At 40.9% G+C, this 20,968-nt stretch overlaps 1 protein-coding gene across 3 annotated transcripts in view; it reads right to left on the bottom strand.

Annotated features, from left to right (window-relative positions):
• Window positions 1-20,968, bottom strand: part of foxj3 (forkhead box J3) — an 81,786-nt gene that overhangs the window by 56,076 nt on the left and 4,742 nt on the right. The window contains exon 1 of one of the 3 annotated variants that reach the window (XM_055010574.1): window positions 19,483-19,733. The exons of 1 other annotated variant lie outside the window; for it this stretch is intronic. The gene's annotated coding sequence lies outside the window, so the exon portion shown is untranslated. Of the gene's footprint in view, window positions 1-19,482; window positions 19,734-20,968 lie in introns of those variants that run through there. One more of the 3 variants, XM_023298141.3, reaches the window with a different exon arrangement.

The following is a 20,968-nucleotide window of genomic DNA, read 5'->3' as shown; positions in this document are numbered from 1 at the left end:
CTGTGGGGCAGTTAAATGCTGAGGAGAGAGATGTCAACAAAGCAGAGCTAAACCCTGAGATCCTCTAAACCCATCGAACCTTAAAAAGGCAAGAGAGACACCTTTGTCTTATTAGTCAGTGCCAAACAAAGGCAGCTCTTCTAAATATGTGGTAAAGACGAAAAGCATCCAGCTGCTGCAAACAGAAAGACAGGCAGGCTGGGCAGAGGGACAGAGGATCAGAGTAGTCAAAGATCTGGGAGTTGTCTGGGGATCAACTGAGCTGCTCCAGGCTGTTTGGAGAGACCACAAAGCGAGAACGAGGGTATGTAACCCCTGAATCCAGACAGTCAAACCAAAAGAGAAATGTGAATGGATGCAGCAGCAGTAGATATTACAGATATTGGAAAGATGCTCAGCCGTCAGCCACATTCCATGTCGTGGGTTTGGTGGGCTGGATACAAATGTATATATAGATAAAAGGATAGATGAGCAGATGAATGGCGTGCACATAAGCACAAGGCCCACAGCTCATTGTGCAATCTACAGGTCAATACAAAAAAACCCACATACAACATTCCAGTAATTGAATAAGCCTTTCCAGTGAATCACAGCACTGATCAGGAGGGGTTTGTCTCTCTGTCTCTAACAGCTTGCCTGGGAGGTGGCCTTTGTTTTGGAGGTGGTGGGGGTGCCCTGACACCGACCATGCGAACCCAATTACCCCAGTCCCACGGCCTGAGGGCCCGCATTAACACAGTCCCCCTGGGAGGTTGACTCCATGCCAGCCTGGCAGCCAGCAAGATCCTGCTGCAGAATCACAAATAGACCACTTAAGGCACTGGCAGGCCAAGCATTTGGTGGCAATCTTGAGGGCCTATCCTCATCTGCATTGGCTAGATCTAGCTTTGTGTCATTGTTAAATACTGAGCCAGTCTCTGAGGCGAGCACTGAGGTAAGATGAACTTGAGTGTGTCTGCCATGGGATCAGAAAGCTGTTTCTCACAAAAAAAAAACTCATAGCCAGGAAAGTCTTGGTCCATCTGGGATTACAATTTACCTCTTTAGAAAATTAATCTGAAAAAATGATTTTAGTCCAAACTAGAATAGTCAGAGGGAGTTCAGTAAGTGCCTGAAAATGAAGTGGCAATGATGCTGATATTCAATTCATTCATTCAAGTCCTTCTGAACCCCAAAATTCATGGGTTCCAGCTTTTCAACTGTGAGAATATGCCAATTTCTTTATTTAATGTCATATGACACTGCACGTCTGAAAGGATTTAAATTATTTGTACAAAACAAGCAATTTTAATTGATAATTTGGGCTTCAAGACATTGCAAACTACTTTCTACCTGTGACATTTTAGAGACCAAGCAATTAATTATTTAATCAAGAAAATAATTGCCATGTTAATTTATGAAAGAAATAATCAGCACACATATCGATAGTAGAAATTAACCCTGAGTGACAAACATGTTCAAATACTTATAATGTGATAAAAAATGTACCAAAAAATGTTAGGTTAAAACAACAGTGCATATTTAATTCTATGCATCTTGAGATTTTTTTTGTCATATTAAAACTCAGACACAATGTGGAGTGGTTAAATGTGTCATCAGCATTTCTATCAAAAAAGTTTCAGCACATTTCCAAGTGCTACAAGAAGCGTTAAAATGAAACCCTGCTAGAATTACCCAAGCATGGTTTAAAGGAATTACCTGAGTGGCCAATGCATGCTTAGAGTGCAACACAGAGCAGGAATCAGGTCATGAATTTCAAATACAAAGACAGTGAATCAGCATTGGCAGCTATAAAGCTGTAACACTGGTTACACAAAGAAAGAGCAGTCTCTTGTAAGTACAAAGTGAAAGAATTCAAATGGAGTTGAAATAGCTCGAGGTTTGGTTGATCCGTTAGATGTTCCTCTCACGTAAAGTCGAAAATCGTCTTCATTTACGATGGCACTAGAGCTGGAGTTATAATTAAAACCGTTTTGCTTTTTAATCAATATTCAATCTCTCAGAAATAATTAACAGCATATTAAAGAGTTTACTGCCTGACGGAGCTGGATGCCTCTACATCATTAAGCTGTTGAAGCGCTGCTCTTTGACTCCTCATGTCCCATTTCACTGGTTTACGGCGCCTCCATACAGGCTCTTTAAAATGCTCCTGGAGTCATACTGTATCTGCAGATAATAACACAGTCCAGTGATAACATGCAGCATGTATACACTCCCACTCTCACTGAGACATGGCTTTTAACATGCAACACCAGGAGCTACTTGAGTGAACATGTATGTGACAAATGTAAGGCTTATGCAAGTCTACTGAATGCACAACCGTCACAGGAAATGAAAGCAAACTATGATCAAGGTTTTCATAGCATATTGCTGAGAGGCAGCCACCTGCCATAAATCTGTGCCCTTTCCCCTGATGATAATGCATCCAGCATTGGAAGTTACACAACAACACAGCACAGAACCTATTAGTGGGATTAGAAGTCACGGGTCAATAGTTTCACATTTTCTTCAGTCTCTATCTTCAGCATTACTCAGACATTGTAGCCACAAATGGACAGGAGGTTTTTGACCTTCAGACCCTGGAATCACTCTGTCAAATACAGAATATGCAGGTCACGCACACACCTACACACACACACACACACACACACACACACACACACATCAACAGCTCATGTGTACATTCCAGACACACTGTCAGTTTCAGTCTAACTGGTCAAAAATCATCACATACTTAAAGAAAGATTTATTAACCAATGTTACAGAATAGTCTGAAGGCACTCCATTCAGCTGTTGAATTTAGCCAACTTTGTCTTGCGTCACCAGGAATTGTCTGTGTTTATACTAGCTAATAAATTCCTTGGGCATTCTCCAGATGACTTCCATGGTAATTTGAGGGAAGCTTGGTTTTCGTCTACTGCTGATTAAGGAGAGAGCAGCAGAGTAAAACATGAAATTGAGGCTGTCTACAGCCTGACCAGGAATGACTGACCAGGAATTTGTTTTCACGTGGAACAGACAGCTGTCGGTGTCTATACCTGTTCTCTTCACTCTGCTTCGTTCCAGATAATTTCAAATAAGTTGGTTTCCTGGAGACAATGTTGCTATTTATTTGGGTGTGGATAAGAGGGGAAGGTAGCAGCAGTCACTGTTGGTTTAAGCTCTGCAGTCAAAATACCTACTGGCAGAGATATGAATTCATCACTGTGAGGTTACCGCCTCACCAAGAGTCACAACAGGTCATCACAAAACCGGAGGATTTACCATATTAAACATCACACACGTGACTTAGGCCTAGAGTCAAAGGTTTCTGGCTTCCACTACTTAACTGACAAGACAAGATTTGATGGTAACTCAAATATACTGGCACTCTGCCTGTGGTGCCTTTGACTAAAAGCTTTTAGGCAAATAATGGATTTGCTGCATTGTTTGAGCACAAGTAACAAATTAGCTAACAGCACATGAGGCAGTCTAATACAACAGAGAAACTAAAATAAAGCAAAAGCATGACTAATTTAAGGTTGCTGTGTGTCCGTTACAACCATTTATAGCCTTGAAATACACATCTTTTATGTATTTTTTTGTTGTTGTTATTGCTGCTAAACATTCCTTCATCATATTGAATGAAAATCAAACGTGGTTTTGAAAATTTAACATAGTGATCACAATGTGATTTATAGCATTTACAGGGGATAGCAAAAGTGCTACAAAATAGTGAATGAAAATGTAAAGGAAAAGAACATCACATAACTGCTCAGTGTAACACAGGATAAATCTAAATGCTAAATTTGAAAATCTATCCTAGATTTGCCTTAATCGGACAGTAATTCAATCCTACTGACTGTTGTATGTCCTTAGCTTTAACTCATGCAAAGGAAAACTGTGCACGGTAAACACTACTGATGTTTTGCAAAGGTATCTTGTAGTCTCACAAGGAATGGGCAACAAGATGGAATAATGCTAAAACAAAATTAAAATCCTTCATTTATTAACACAGACATCGTAGAAATGCCTACATGAATTTAGTAACTTGGGGATGTTGTTAAGCAGTCGACTAAATCCTACATTAGGAAGACAATGACTTTACTCGGCAGCAAATGAATACCCATATCATCAAATCAAATGCACTGGGTAACAACATACAAAACACTGCTGAGGCCCCTAAATTCCATTACAAAAGCTGCAGCACTGAACTCTACCGAATCAACCATTTAAATCTACAAGTCACACATCAGGCTGAGCCCAAATATCAATATTTCAAAGCAATACCTGTACATTTACTTTCAATTACGCCACTCAGTGCACTCTTCAACTACGGATAAACAATAGTCGACCTGTTAGTCAGTCAGTGGCAAATGAAGGCCATTGTCACCTCAGACGCCCTAAGAAACTCCAATGATGTCCCCACCTAGTGCTCCCTGTGACAGCCCAACCCATCAGAAACACAGGAACTCCCTTCAGTGTGAAGAAGCAGTCAGGCAGAAGTCTAAGTGTGTGCCAAAGAGTAAGGCACGAGCAGAAGGAGATACTGTTGTACTATTGTGAAATTAGCTGTGGTGTTTCCAAGGGGGAACTTTAATTTTAGAGGAGGAAGGTGAAGAAGCTGTGTGGGCAGCTGACATTTACGTGTATATTCTGCTGTCTAGGGTAATATTGTCCACGATGGGCTAACATCTTATACTTCAGAAGATGAAATTTGATCACCGATTAGTTAATTTTTCAGTCTGTTTACTGATTCTTAGTGAGCCATGTGCAAACAAAACAAAACACTTGATCAAACAGATTGCCTTCTGTGCCACAGAACCTCCTGGAGGACTGAGGTGAATATCAACTGGAGTAAACTTGGTCAAGGTTGAGTCCCAGAGTTTCTCAGAGTGTCTGCTCTGAAGGTACTATGTTCCAGTGGCCAAACAACTAAACACTTAGAGTTTACTTGTTGCATTGACAAGCAACTAACTGCTTACTTGTTAAACAAAAGCCTTAGACTTCAGTAATTATATCATATTTATTCTGACAGAAAAGAAATTACAGTTACTTGTATGTGGCTCACTTCTGACTGGTTGAAAAAGTTAGAGGGTGAAATGAAACTTAAGTTTATTGGTCAGTTGTTTCAATCTAGCTATACACTCAAGATTAACAACAAAAAACTGAAAAAAGACACAATTAGCAGATTTTCTATACTGGAAATCTTCTCATAGGCATGCATGGTATATCATTTCAGGATCAACAATGAGATGCATATACAGTATTCACATCGCATTACCGTAAGTGTGTTGTGAACTTAAACAAATCAGCACATCATGCAATGACATTTTTGCCGTTTGCATAAAAAAAAAGTTGGCACAGTTCTTAATTTCCATGACTAATATACAAGAGGAGTCTGTCTGATATAAGGTCTATTACTCAAATTTGAGGTTTCGTAGATACACAGACTCATTTGATGAAAAATTCTTCCTTGTTCCACATGTGCATCTCCCTTCCAACATATGTCACACAACCACGCATTACAAGAAACAACACAATCACAGCGTTGTAATCTCAGACAAAGCCTTTTAAGCCATTATCTGTCTAATTTGCCTAATCTTCATGGTTCTGGAAGTGTGGCAGAAAGCTAACAAAAGGATCATTTGTTTCCTAAGTTAGTTTCTGACTTTTAGATCCAAAAGCTTATAGTTTCTGGGACAATTTGGGCCAAAAGCTCAACAATTGTGCCCCATAAAAAGGTACTTGGATTTAAAGACTCGATAACATATTGTAGGTGCCAGCTTATGTGAAGTGTTAACCTCTGCTTGATCTGCAGAGCTCATCAAAAGCCTTGACTGCTGTACATTATTGGATGGAGACAGGCCAAAGCAACCCAACATTGACTGGGGATTTAATCCTTTATGAGGGAATATAATTACATTCACATGGCTACTGGACAGCCCAGCACAGACTAATGAGGTTTATGATACAGTTCACACAATGCAGTGAGGATGGTGCACATTCCTGATGCACATTAGTCAGCAGCACTGTATTCACCTATCTTTATAAATCAGTAAATGAAGTATCCAGTTTGAGAACAGTTCAGTTAATTTACACAAGCAATACCTCCATCCAATGCATCACCCCGGGCTGGCAGAGAGCTCTCAGTCCTCTCTGCCTAGTAGCATCTTTTTCCAGTTCTATTCTATATTGAAGAATGTAAAGAGGGTAGAATTACCGTTTTTAAGTAGTGTGTTCCATCTTGAAACTATTGGTGTGATTCTTCTTATAAAAGAAACTGTCATTCAAAATGTTTGTTGCCATGTTAAGTTAATTTGTTACCTCTTTGTCATCAACTGTAAAACCCCAGACATTCAGAAACCTAAAGATTGCATCAACAACAAGCATTTTAGGGTGCTAAATTTTCAGCAGAATCCATACAAAAGCCTCATTACATTAACTAACAGTGATGATGATGAGGCTTTTTTTTTTTTTTTTTTTTTAATTTCACACCACTTCGTGCTGGTGTAAAAGATAAGGCTAATTAACATGGCACCATTTGCATCTTTACCTCTGTGTTTCAACAGCGAAGGGAAGACAGCAGGCACAGCAGGCTAATGAATGTTTGATTTGAGAGGGAAGTCTCTCTGTCACCTCCAGCGCTCCTGACATAACCCTCTCTTAAACCCCTTAAATTCTCATGCTCTGCTATCTGGGAAGGCTGTCTGCGTCTCACCTTCTTCCCCCCACCTTCCCTTTCTCCAGTTTAAATTCCTGAGTTCATCCCCCCTCTCCTCGCCCACCGCCACCACCACCACCACCACCACACAGGCTGCGCTCATTACAGCGGATTTGCATGTCTGCTCCAGAGCAGTATGAGAGGAGATGAAACAGAACTCCCAGTGGCTGCCTCTGCAGAGCTTCACTCATCTGACAGAAAGAGCTCCACTTTGGGCCCCAGACACAGCCAGCAAACAAATGCAGGCTTCTTAAAGGGGCCATACACACAAACAAACACAGAGATACTCCCATGGAAAGAATTTACGCTGCACAGTTTTCAGTTTAAATATATCTGCATGCAAGAAATAAATTGAAACACAGACGTCTATCTTTCAGCACATTGCTCCCCTCCTGCACATTTCCAATCAAGACTGCTCACCTGGGAAAGATGAGGCTTCGAGTTAAGTTACTGTGCCATCAGTCTCCATTCCCGCTGAGAGACCAATGACCATCTTTTTTATGTGCGTGTCGAGGTCTCCAAACCTGTCCTCTGGATTTTATCACAATCAATTTATGAGACAGCAATGACTGGGTGATCATTATAAACTGCAGACTATTAACTTTTTAAAAATTTTTTAAATAAAAATAACAGCACCATGACAAGCATTCTCATATTGAGATAATTTAAATTTAAATCAGATCTATAAAAAAATACTTTTGAGCTTTTTTTAAAAACTATTTTTAGGATACCTTTTGTTGTGTTGTATAAGTGCCATAATAATCAGTCGACCAACTGATGATCACTTATTAAGTTCTGTTTTGCTAGTTCCCGCTATTCAAATTTGAGGATTTGTTCATTGCAAATCTGTTTTCCAACAGTTGGTCAGACTATTTATTAATTGATATTCACTAATTGATAAAGTAAATAACCATTATTTACGGTGATAAAAAAATATGATAAACACTTTAATCACTTGGGATGCATTGTCTGAAATACAATACTTAATAAATTTTGAAACATGCAATTTAAAAACTGCTCGGTTCCAATAATTACTGCAATTTTAATTTTGTTCACAGGTCTCCACAACTCAAATGAGCTTGGACAATAGAAGCTGAGGAAAGGAAGGTGTGTCATCACAGGAAACAACACTCCAAAGAATTTCTCTTTCTTGTGTGTCTTTTATGTACAAGAAGCTAAATGCACAGTTCATAGCTTGGACTGTAAAAACTGTAAAGCTGCAAAATTTCTATAAAAATAACTGTCTCGCCCTTTGTCTGTTATTTGATGAAATGTAAAGCTGAAAGTGATTCAAAAGATCATCTTTAATTTTGTACAAGTTGGTACTACACTCAACGAAGAAAAGCTGAATACAAACTACTACCACACAGCGACCATCGTTACACTAGCACCAGCAGTACAAATAATAAGCAAGCTTCTTGGTCAAGAGCAATGAGTAAATGTCACACACCTAGCTAAATAAATCGCAAAACCACAAGAAAGGAGGACGGGAGGGTGGAAGGGGAGAGGGCGCAGTCCATGTTTCATTTTTGGTCCTCTTCAAATTAGGTGCTTTTGTTCTGGATGACTCACTTGGCGAAAGTGGTGCATCATGTGCCATGAAACATGAGTCACTGTGAAAGAGAAGGGCACTAAGTCCTATAGCGTACAAGCTCCTGACCTGACCCGTACTGTTCCCCACTGACCGCAGACTTCACTTTGGCAAAACAGCACTGAGTCTCAATCAAGAATGAAGGCCATTGAGACAAAAAAGAAATGCTTGAAAAGCTTTAAATTGCTTTATATACTTTAAACACTTTACCTGAACATAAATCAACATGCATTAACAATTTCATTCTGCAGTTTGAAACACACTTATTGCATCATATAAGATGCCAAGAAAAAGGAAAATCCTACTCAGTCTGCTCTGAGTCATACGTATGTGACGGCTTACTAAGCAGACAAATAAAATAAGGAGAAATTAAAAATGAGAACTCAGGCATAATTTTAGTTTCAATACTTTCAGATCCATATTCTTGGACAAGAATAGATAAATGTGATTCATACAATTCAACTGCTATCTTACTGTATTTGAAGATATACAACAAATACAAAGCAGTTACTGCAAAATAAGAGTCAACAGTATTGATTGAGAGCCCCAGCACTAAACAGGAAGTTGCTAGCTCCCCATACACTTTGTAACTTTTTTACCCGGTCATCTGACATAAATCTGCCCTGAGGACGAAAGAAGAATCTGCTTTGGGAAACACAATTAGTACTATTTAATGTGAATACAAATTAACAAAGCTTCCACTTTGACAGCAGTGTGAGTTCACAGTCATACAGAAGTAAATGACCTCAAAATATGTTCACTGCGATCCAAAAATGAATCAGTGTTTCACTTGTTTTTTTTTCCCTTTCTTTTTTTTTTTTGCAGAGTTTGCACTGTTGCAGCCAAAGGTGGTGACGGTGGTGGTTCAGGCAGTTCTGACGTCACAAAAACCCTTCTGCCGCCACAACAATAAATAAACAACAACCTCCAACTCCAACAAAACTTTACTTGCAATGGATTTTATTTCTTTACTGACACGTTGCAAATTTAAGAAGTTTAATTTTCTTATTTAGCTACACATATTTGCCTACACCATTTTTAAGATAAACTTAATGCCAGTTTCAAAAGTCCCAGAATTAGTCAGTGTCTTTTCTAAATGTTTCTCAAAGCAATGTGCTAGATACTGTAAGTTCTTCACACCTCGAAATTATGAAACTTTTTTTTTCTTTTGCTGAATAGGTCAGTCTGTTGACAGTTTCCCCCTGCACAACAAAAACATTGCTTTACAGCAAACAGAAACTGCTGCTTTGTATGAATCAACTTGCCACAGTATACATAATAACTCTACATTGGGAAAAGGTGAGAACCATCAAAGCTCTACTTTAGACAGATATGATAACAGACAGTCACCAAAAAGTTCAGTGACCCCATAAATGCAACTATAATTTAGCTGCACAATTTGTCATTTGATGTGTGTCTCTGCCACGTGTGAGATGTTCTTCACTCTTTCACCTTCAGTCTCTGTAGTGATAAACAGGAGGACCACATCCTTTATGCAAAAATTAGGCAGGCTATGTTACACATTGTACTCCCAATGTAGCAAGTCATGGTTTTACAACCAGAAGATAAAGATAGACAAAATGAAGTGCACGACAGAAAATTACTGACATTACATACTACATTGTCGTCTCCACGTGTCTCCATGGCTTGAACTAAATCTGGACACAGTTAGATGTTTACTTGGCAACAAAGGAGATTATTCTATTCTATCTGGTTTGTGAAATGCAATGAAGCACCTAATGTTGCTCTGTGTATTCATTCTTCAGCCTTGTGTGACCTCTTTGACTTTTACTTAAAATGCATCCAATAGGATTCAGTAGATTAATAATCATTATTGCTGCTTTAACATTGATTTGCTTGGCCTAAAAAACATACGTCACTGAACCACACATATGCTTTCCATGATTAAAAAGCATAAGTGCGGTTTCATGGCAAATCATATGTGGTGTCGTAGTAAATTTTTGGGGGTGACCATATTTTGTGCCGGAGCCAGAAACAGAAAAAGTTAACTGGCACCAGTACCATCCTGTAGCCCTTTGTCCTGGTTTAGTAGCAATATTCTAGCGAAACACACAACCTCCATAAGTGCGTGCTTTTGTGGCCGACTGATTATATAGTGCAGTGAATAGGCAACAATATAGGTGTGACACTGGACTGAAATTTTCATGCCTGGGCTTTAAAAAGGCACCAGAAGGATTTTACTAAAAGCAGAATGTTTGATGAAACAAAAAACAAAGTCAAAATGCCCAAGTGGAGGCCAAAGTGGTTCACCACTGGGACTTATAAAGAAGCAAATAGATGGCAAAATTCATTGGAGAAAAGACAAGATAAAAAAAAAGAGGTTTCAAAAAGGCAGTCATTTCGGATGACTAAATGGGGATTATCAGGCATAAACCCAAGCAGAAATCAGCATTAACCAAAGACTTGATAATTTGTTCCTCTCCAATTATAGTCACTTTTGTCAGAGCATCATTTTGACTTTCTGTGAGTGGATTCATACAAAAAGGCTGAAATCAGAGTAGTGTAAGCTGCCTGCAGAACTTAGTTGGAGTGTGGCCAGACCATACAGTGCACATTAAGTCATTAAAGTCCCCATGCTTACCGTCCCTCCCTAACCCCCCACTGTACACACCAGTAACTCCCCAGCACTAAGCCTTTCAGACCAAACGCTGCTCTGCCTTCTGCATCTTAATAAGAGGAGGGAAACTAGAAGGGAAGTGAAGGCATGGCAGTCTTTCAGAGGAAGCCGAATAAATGACTGAACACACACCCTGGGGCGGGCATGCCGGGGGGTTTCCAGGAGGTCGGCGCGAGCGGGGCCAATCGTGTCAAGACGAAGGCGGCAGACTAAAACAAAACTGACATATCAAAGGAGCCAAGCCTTGTAGAAGGGAAAGGAGCAGCCAAGACAACATATTCAACTGCACAGCTTGTTTCTGCATCAATGAGAGACAACACGACCAAAAAACGGCAATTAGCGATTAAAGTGGAAATTCCATCTGCTGCAAAGCAGCATCTTTTTCCAATCAAAAACCAGCTGAAAGCATCTGAGTGATCCTATGGCCTTTGATCCCATTCTTGTTTTTCTTTTCAGAGGTCGGCAAACTGGAAACCAGGCATTCGAGAGACTGCTTCTGTTCCCAAACTTTTTATCCCGTCCTAATCCATATAATATGTAAACGCAACTGTTCAAACTTTACCTTGACAGTACAGCCAAAACTCTATCATTACTAAAACAAACTGACTAGGCCTTGAGGCAACTTTCACTGATTCAGCAGATAAATGCTTTGTCTACATGTAGAAACCATAATCTCTGACAACCTGGATAAAATAGGAATGAGCAATATGAAAGCGCACAGATACAGCAGGATTATGAGAGCACTTAAATGAGTTATATTTTCAAATTGGCTTCATGGGAGCCAGTGTGGCCTTAAACTCAGTTTGCTTCTAATGAGATATCAAAGCTCAACTGTTTGCTACATATCTTCTTTGCTTGTGATAATGAAGGGAATCCTCTGAGGTAGCTGCCATGCTGACACAGCCTTTAGGTGCTTAAATCCAAAAATGGGTGCATTAAGTGCATTTTAATTGACTTATATTTACCCAGTGCATTGTCTTGTAAATAAAAAAAAGATCTTCTGGCACTCCTAGAAGACATAAAAAGTAGGTCACTCAGTCTCTTGTGAGTCATAGGTTTTGGCAGGGGACCAAGAGGAGCAGGTATGGGAGACGGAGCTAGAGCAGAGTGAGGCCTAATGGCATACTGATACTATTTCTTCAGTTTTATAAAGATAATCAAGGTTACTTACAGCTCTGTGCATTCTGTGGTACAAAGTGACATGAAGCTAAATTGAACGCATATGTTTAGGGAATAAAAAACAGAAAACTGGAGAGTTACACGCTTAACTGTATCCAAAATTTACACACAAAAAATTATATTGTAGCCAGGCCTCCCGAGGAACATTTAATCCTAGTAACTGCATGCAAACTCGTCTACAGTCTTTTCATTCCACCATATAAATTTACTTCACTGAGGCAGAGACCGATGTCTCAGATTGCAGGTGCAGTCTCGTTTCTCTCCAGAGCCGAGGCCCCGGGCTCTTCTCCCAGGGCCACAGCACCTTGGCAAAGTGGCTGACTTGTGGGGTCAAAACTGGGCCTGAGATTTCCAAGCAGTTACATTTGAAGGCGGTGACTCAGCCGGGTCAAGGCCGTCAGTCAGGCAGCCACCTAGGGACGACCACATTTTTGAGGTGGTAGATGTCTCAAGCATTATGACCGACACACTGATACTTTCTTAATTACACTGGGCAACTGGCACAGACCACGTAGCTTCAGCCACTGAGCCCCTCCTCCAGCTAACCTCTCCGCCCTCTCATTCATCCACCCTGAGGGAAAGGCATGCAGGCCAGAGGAAGTATGACTCATCTGAGTAACAAGATGCATTCTTCTGAATTCTCTACAGACGTGTTGTTTGCTAAGTGAAAAGCACAGGAGAGTATTGCGCAGAGAGAGATAAAGAAAAGAATAGAAGCCACAAAATAAAACAATAATCAAGAGACAGACTACGTGTGAGAGCAAGAAAGAGTGATGGGGTGGGAACGATGGGGCAAGAGCGAGTCATCACTTGTGTGGGTTTCCTGGTCCACACAGATCAACATTTCCTCCAACTCCACCGAGAGAATCCTTGGCTTCTGCTAGGGGTTTTCTGAATCACAGATGGAGACTCCAAGTACTACATCTAAGGCTAATCCATCAGGGTTCACACAGAAAAAAAAGCAACAAATGACGACAGCAGAGCGAGGTTTTGACGTGCGGTTCTGCTGAGCATGCAGAGGATAACGAGGCACAAGCAAGAGGTATAAAGAAAAAGCGTTAAATCATCGAGTCTAACAGATCCACCACAGCTCCTTCCCAAATAGCACCACATCTGCAAAACTTGGCACTCGCCCCTACAGATCATGAGCCTCACACACCACATCACACACAGTCTCCAACTTCTACATGAAGCTATTTCTGGACCAGCCCACATCAGCATTGTCTGAAATCACAAAACAAATGAAGAAGCAATACAAAACGTTCCCGTCTGACCAACTAACACAGGACTGTTGTAATGCATACTGCCTTGTGATTTCATGATAAATGATCCGTCTCCCACCAGTTTACTGAACTTGAGTGATGTGGCAGTAAACCACATTCTCAAGACTCCACTACTCAACCTTACTAAGCACACTTAGGACTGTAGACTTAATTAAACTTGACCTTCTCTGACTTTCCTTTCAGTCTACTCTGCAGATTGGCATTTAAACATGTGAGAAAATCTTCACTGTTGGTACACTGCCACAGTGAATGCACAGCACACAGCAATAAGCCAATAAACCTACGAGGGCAGACACAATTGCAACTTGCATTGCACACTTCCTTTACAGATATTAATACTGCTGTAGTAAACAACCAAACGGTTTACAGAAGAGATTATCCCACCAAGCATCGCTGACTATTTTCAGCAGCAGAATTAAAATCACTCTCAGAGAAGTGGATTCACTTTGCTCCAGTCTGGTAGCACACCTTGACTGTAAATTTAGACCTGATATTTTATCTCTTTAAATCAACAGTCAGTATATCTTATGTTCTGGTGAACTGCACACACAACATGCAGTGTTTTTCCTATGCTTGGCTACATGAACCATCTACCGCCTCACAGAGCAGACAGATTATCATATTCAATCAAGTCGGTTTATGTCAGACTCTCCATGTGTCATTGCCATGGTATCACCTCTAAATTGCCATGTCATGCATGCAGTCCACACACGGGAGCTGAAGGTAACATCTGGGAATATCATGTTATTAAATTGTCGTTTCTTGGAGAGATTTTAGCACAGGCGCTGTTGCCACCATTTGTATGATCTGTCATAAATAACAGCTTTGTGGCTGCTCATATGCAGACAAAGCTGCACTGTTGGTGCTACTGTGTTTAGTTTAAAATTTTCCACATTCTAAATTGAGAGCATGCCCCGTCTCTTCCATATTAAAAGTATCCTTAGGTATGCTGCCTTGTTACCTGAGAGTAAATATTATATCTGCCACAGGAGCCACTGTAATGATTAAAACAGACACCAAATACTATAATGAAAGCTCCACTCTTATTACTTAAGCTGTGTCAGCTTAGCAAGCTCTCCTTCCTGCACACAGCACGAAGGTCTCCTAAGAGTGTGAATCATATAAGCATATCAATTCTTTCTACTGAGTAAAGAACAAAAAACACTTACATTGATACCGAGGGCCTGTCAAAACTCAAGGACAAAGCATACAGTATGATGATTTTTTTTTTAATCCATCAAGGCATTGAAAACTCACATCAGTCTTACTCATTTAGGATTTGGCTATTCGTTAACACCCATGGAAGTAAAATCTCACATGACACGCCTACTACATACACTGCATTTACTCTAAAATTTTCTGATTTACATGCCATTAAGCATAGCACATTAATTTCCCTTTAATAAGGTTGATTTGCATTCCCTGATTATGTCGCTCTAATGCTTTTTTTAAATATAAACACTCCTGTTTGTGTACCTCTTCCAATTCCTAAATTTGAACTTAATAAAAAGATAAGATCAAACCTAACATTTATAATAGGGCTGCCACAAAATTTATTAGCCTTTTTGCTACCACTAGGCCTGTATGAGTCACAGAAACCAACATGCACTACAGGAGACGCCAACCCCCCACCCCACCCTTTTCTCCTACACTTTCTAAACTTACCCAGCAAGCTGCAGTGTGGGTAGTTACAGTAGTTCCCCTGTAGAGAGATAATCCCTGATTAGTCAGATTGGGGAAATAAACGCATAAACACTTTCTGATAAAACGCGTTTCTGAGCAAATGTGCCGATAATAGGCAACGAGCCAGTAGAATTAAATATCGTATGCTCCCCTCGGTGATTCATGTCTACATCCAACTTCAAGCCAGGACATGAATTGAAGCATACAGGACTAGTTCACTGACAAATTCAACTCAATAGACTGGGAGGTGGTGGGATGAGGAAAACTAGACAGTGCATTGCTGGATGAATAAAAAATGAAAGTGTGGTGCTTCAGTAAATTCACTCTCTTCATCCCGTGAGGAGGGTGGGTGGTGAAGGGGTGGGGGTGACGGTGGAGTAGAGGCTTGTTTGAAAACTGAACCAGCGCTGCATTCCCACATCCACCCCGTATCCAGCGAGGGGCTCTTTAAAAATTCATTAATTTACAGCAAAAATAGATTAAAGCACCCAGCTGAGCAAAACTCAAAATTTGGCTCCTGAATAACATTAATGATAAAACATCTCCCTCAAGCCCAGGGGGTTTTGCCTGAAGAAACATTGCTGGCTTTTTTCACCTTACAGCACCTTGAGAATAATTTATTTTCAATCATTACTAAAATAATGCATTTCTAATTGTCATTTTTAATTAAACTTTTCTTCGGATGAAAAAAAAAGATCTGAGCAAAAACCTGCAAAAACTAATTAAAATCCATCCAAGGATATGCCATTCCCATGATGCCATGCCAATGCCATTCTATTCACTATTTGATATCTCAGCTACAGAGACTCAATGACAGCTGCTCCAGGCCCCAAAAAACGCCTAGAACTGCAGTTACAGTAATTGCTCTGGCCAGCACTAAATGAGGTTCACTTAAGTGCAATTATCCCCCTCTGATCTCTCACATAAAGAGACTTCTTTAACATGGAGAAGTGGGCTCACACAATGTGACTGCAAACAAGATTCAAATTGGAATCAGGGAGGCATTTCCAGCAGATGAATGGCTTCATAGCTCATCTGCATTCTAGTGATGCACAGCGTTGCTAATGAAGACTGAGCCGGTCCCTTCTCACCAACACGGCTTCCATGAGAGCAGAACTTCACACACACATATGAGCAGTGCATGGGGAGAAATTTCTAACAAGAGCATCCGGTCATTTGGTCTGAGCCGCATTACAGGACAGCCCAGCCTCCACATAGAGTAAACAGCTGTTGAAACGAAAAAGAGGATCCTGTTTTTTTTTTTTCATCCATCCAAGGAGAAAAACTCACTGAAGGACAAGATGATGGGCGCTGAAGTGAGGAGAAAAAACTCCAACCTAAAATAACTCCACATTCCAGAGCAGAGAGAGATTGAAAAAAAAGCCCACTTTGGATTCAGACCAAAAATAAGTTATCGTAAAAATACTAAACAGAGGCCTTTGACCAGCAGCATCAGCAGTCATCACGAATAGATTGCCATCTGCCAATCGCGTAACACAATAGGTTTTCAGCCTGAGGGGTAAGATGTGACGGCCTAATAGGGGTTGCAACAGAGGGTACCTGTTGGGTGCTGTCCAACTACACAGGGTGGTGGTGGTGGTGGTGGTGGGCATTCATTTTGCCACAGGCTCAACTACCACCAGGAGTCTGATAACTGCACCTCATGGATGGCCATTTGAATAATCACTTCAACAAGGGGAGAAATTAAAAAGCCCTCTCAGTGAGACCGGCAAGGCACAGGGCCACATACTGAATTCCAAATGAGCAGCCTGTATTCAAAAAGTAGAAACCGTTCTAAATTCACTCACCTATACTGGCTTTCTGACCCTTGACATATATATCTAGATTAGACCCACATCATGACATTATTCGATTTAATCTATTAAATTATACACTATCAACCCCAAGTTGAACATTGTATGTGAGACAACAATGAAATGTTAGTAAGTATTTACATTTACTCTATATTCCCCATCTTCTACAGATGATGATGATGCCTGATTTCTTCAGAGATGATAGATGAATGTGTTTTTGGCAGCGCACACGCACACACACGCACACACGCGCACACACACACACACACACACACACACACACCAAACACCAGAGGACCTTGGAAAAGTAGGTGCTGCATTTTTAAATCATTAGGCAGTAGACATTTCAAAGACTATTGTGAGCTAAAATCACCATTTGAAAGAATCCGTATCACATCCTCCTATTCAGATTGAGAAATGGTTACTGTGGGAGTAAACAAATGTGTAATCTTCTCTATACTTTCTTCTCGACTACTCAGTCCATTCATCATAAGATCGTCGCTGCTTAAGAAAGTAGAATAAATAAATCTCTAAAAGTCTGAGCAAATTGATGCAAAATAGAAAATAAAGTGTCGTCTTATTACTAAGTCTGTGCTTATAAACAGCCAAAATGCATATGCAGGAGTCCTTAAGTCTGAGCCTGCACAACATCTTCCACTGTGAAAAGAAATTAATAACCCCAGTGCTCATAATCTGAATTAAATGTATGATATAGTACTGCTTTAAAGAACACATTTCTTGACGTGTATGCCATGATTCATACTGTTGCAAGCAATCTGTAAAAAGCACACATTCACTGTACATTGGTTCTATTCTTTCTGGAGCCAGCAAAGAGCCGCAAAACGTCATTGTCTCTGCCAATAATTCCACCGCTGTTTTCATACAGTTGTTTAAATGCTATAAGTTGTTGCTTATAAAAACAATACATTTTGCAAAAAGTTGAATGAGGATATGAACGAATTAAATGGCACAAGGACCAACGTGTGCAGGAGTTGAGATGTCTTTTGACATCAAATTAACCTTGTACACAGCAATAGCATAGTAATTTAGGTAGATTTTCATTTTTAGTATAATTTCTTGAAAGGCGGAACTACAGTAATTACAGTAACAGGAAAAGGATTACGTGACAAATAGGCACACTCATTTCTGGACAATATGCTGAATAAAACTGATCTGGCGCCACTCACCTGGATGAAGCAGCATCAAAACTTATACGCCATGTGTTTTCTACAGCTGCATGCACAGATAGCCTCAATCCAGACAGCTCTGTAGGCCTGCTATTTAAAGGATGGGTGATTAAGAAGCAAACCAGGTCTGACCTTTGATTGTGGGTGCTGACTAACGCTATGGGCATTTTGTTAGTTGAAGCATAAGGTCTAGCAGTGTTGGGATGTTCAGGGGGCAATTTATAATGTTTGCTTTTAGTCATAAATTCAACCTTTTTATGCTGACTTTACGGCAAAATAAATTGAGCAAGAAGGTATATGATGAGTAGCTAATAATTTGCACATCATTGCAAGCAGATCATTAACTAACACCTTGCCTTCATTGATAGAACCTGCACAAGTTGACAGCGGGGCCGATTAAGAGTTCAGTCATCCATCCTCTAATAAAAGGCCGTCAGGATAAAGCAAGGACGTTGTTTTGTATACAGCTGCACGCAAATACCACAGCTGTTTGGTTTAAAGTCGCCGCGTTAACTAATCGGTGTCTGCTCTGTGTGGGATCACAAGCCAACTAGTGAAACATCAAAGTAAAAGGAAAACATGCCCCGAGAAATGCCTTTGCACATTTAACTGCAACACCGCCTGTGCCATCTCAGGACAATCCACAGCGGTGAACCACCAGAGACAGTCTGGAGATCGATATCGGAGGCATAAAAATTCACCTAAAACATGTTTTGCACTTGTTGATTGTCCAGCCACACGACAATCCTGCGCCCCGTCGCACCGGACGACTAGTTTTACAGACGACGATCGTTATTTTCTGGAGAAATTTACTAGCCGCCCGAGAAACGGACGATTGACAGACGAGAAAACACACTGCAACAGCTGTGAGTCAAATACCGTCAGAGCACGCAGGGAAGCCAAATGACACTGGGCTCGTACACACACTCACTTCATGCTGGACACAACGTCTGACAAACAGCTAGCTAACGATAGCTGTCGGATAGCCACCTAATGCGAGGAAAACACACACACACACACCTAGCCCTGGCCCTGGAGACAGCACCGACAGCGCTCAGCTAAAGTTAGCTGGCTACTAAAACTGGCTAGCTAGCTGTCAAAGTTGCCCTGTCAGTTGTCACCGGTTGCACGGCGGGTGCTAGCAGGCTAACGCAGGAGCTGTCAACTTGGAGAGTTACAGCAACACGGCCGGGGTGTACTAACACTGACCACGGGGGGAAACACTGCCTGGCTCCCTGAGAAAAAAGCTGTCCCCGCACGCCCCGCCACAGCGAGCCCAAAGCTGTGTGTCAGGGCCTGTTCGCCGGGCTCAATCCCCACAACTTCAGTGCAGCTCACTTCCCAGTTAAAGTCGTCCATTTCGTGGGCCTTAGTTCAACTTCCATGCCCGTGTAGCTCACTTACTCTGGGTGAAAGCTGCCGTGACGGTAGCTCTCTGTAAATCCTCACGGTAGTTTCAGAGTAACTGTCTCCCCTTCCTTCCACCTCCTCTTCTTCGTACAGCGGGTCCCCCTCCCCGGGAGTGTCTTGTGCTCTTGACGTTATCGTCCTGTGCAAAGAGCCGCCGTAGCTTCGCCGGTGTGCCTGCGGTGCCGTGGCGTCCCTCCTCAGCTTCTCTCCGCCTTCTCCCGTTCGCCTTTCTCTCGGCGGCCGAGCCAACATCCGGGACTCTCCCCCCGTTTGGGTTAACTGCCCGGAACTACTTTCACATAGGACGGCGCACATGAAGGGCTTTTTTTCCTCTCCGTCTCTCGCCTCCCCTGCCGCCACAGAAACTAGAGCGCGGTCAAACCATAAACGCACACGCCCGCGGTGGAAACTGCACCCACACATGCACGCACATCAGTCAATACCCCGATCAATAAAACTGCTTTATTTGGAGCGCACTGTGAGTGGATGTGAGTCAAAGTGCCTTCGAAGGTAAGACAGCCTAATAATTAACGAACACAATGAAATAAGTCAGCACCACAGAATAGAGGCAGAAAAAGTAGAAAGCAGTCCACTCCACGTGGGCACCGCTGTCTGATCAGTCATATTTTATAAAAGGTTTATACGTTGTAATTAATGACTTTTACTGCCATTTATTTAAAGGGTAATAAATCATTTGGAAATGCTTTACACATCAATTACAAGCCACAGCAGAGAACAGGTTTAAGCAAAATCCACTGACTGTGTGTATTCTTTCTTTATGGTAATAATTCATTTTTTTCCCACACTTTCTAAAGAGTCATTAAGTCTGCAGTTAATCTAAATATTAATAAGCTGTTAATAAATGGATTCTGCTCCAAATTTCCAGTAGAATATTCCAGAAGGTAAGTGGTCTCTCTGCTGAATTAAAGCATATTGCTGCAGAAGAAACACCTTTCAGATTAAAATTTAACAGCCTGGAAACCCACAAGTTGTTCTTATTAATGGCTGATCTGTAAAGTTAATTATTTATTCATCATTAATAAAGGGATGAGTTACAGTTTCCAGCCCTGTGTAAAAGGTGTTCATATAAGGATGTAATACCAAAGAGGAAATGCAGACCCAAGAGCTGAAGAAAACATATCAAAGATTCTGGTTTATAATTAAAATATGAAGGAGCATTCGTTTTAGAGGAACTATTTTAAATTCTATGTTGAAACTATTGTTTTTGACTCCACAAAAGCCAGAATGCATGGCCTAATACATGTAAGATTACTACAAAATGTAAATTATATAGACTACTACTAAAAATAACTGTCTCTAGTCTCTAAACATAGTAATTAATTGAATCACATCCAGTGTATCAGTATGCCCCTAAACTCTCCGCACACCTGAGTTTAAATGTGTTTCAGACAAGAGGAAATACTGATCTCCTCCATTCAATCTTAGGTTTTCTTGGCCTGAGAACTGTTCCATTCAAATG

This window comes from Amphiprion ocellaris, chromosome 5 (genome assembly GCF_022539595.1).
Source record: "Amphiprion ocellaris isolate individual 3 ecotype Okinawa chromosome 5, ASM2253959v1, whole genome shotgun sequence".
NCBI lineage: Eukaryota > Metazoa > Chordata > Actinopteri > Pomacentridae > Amphiprion > Amphiprion ocellaris.
This window is presented reverse-complemented; position numbering and strand designations above follow the sequence as displayed.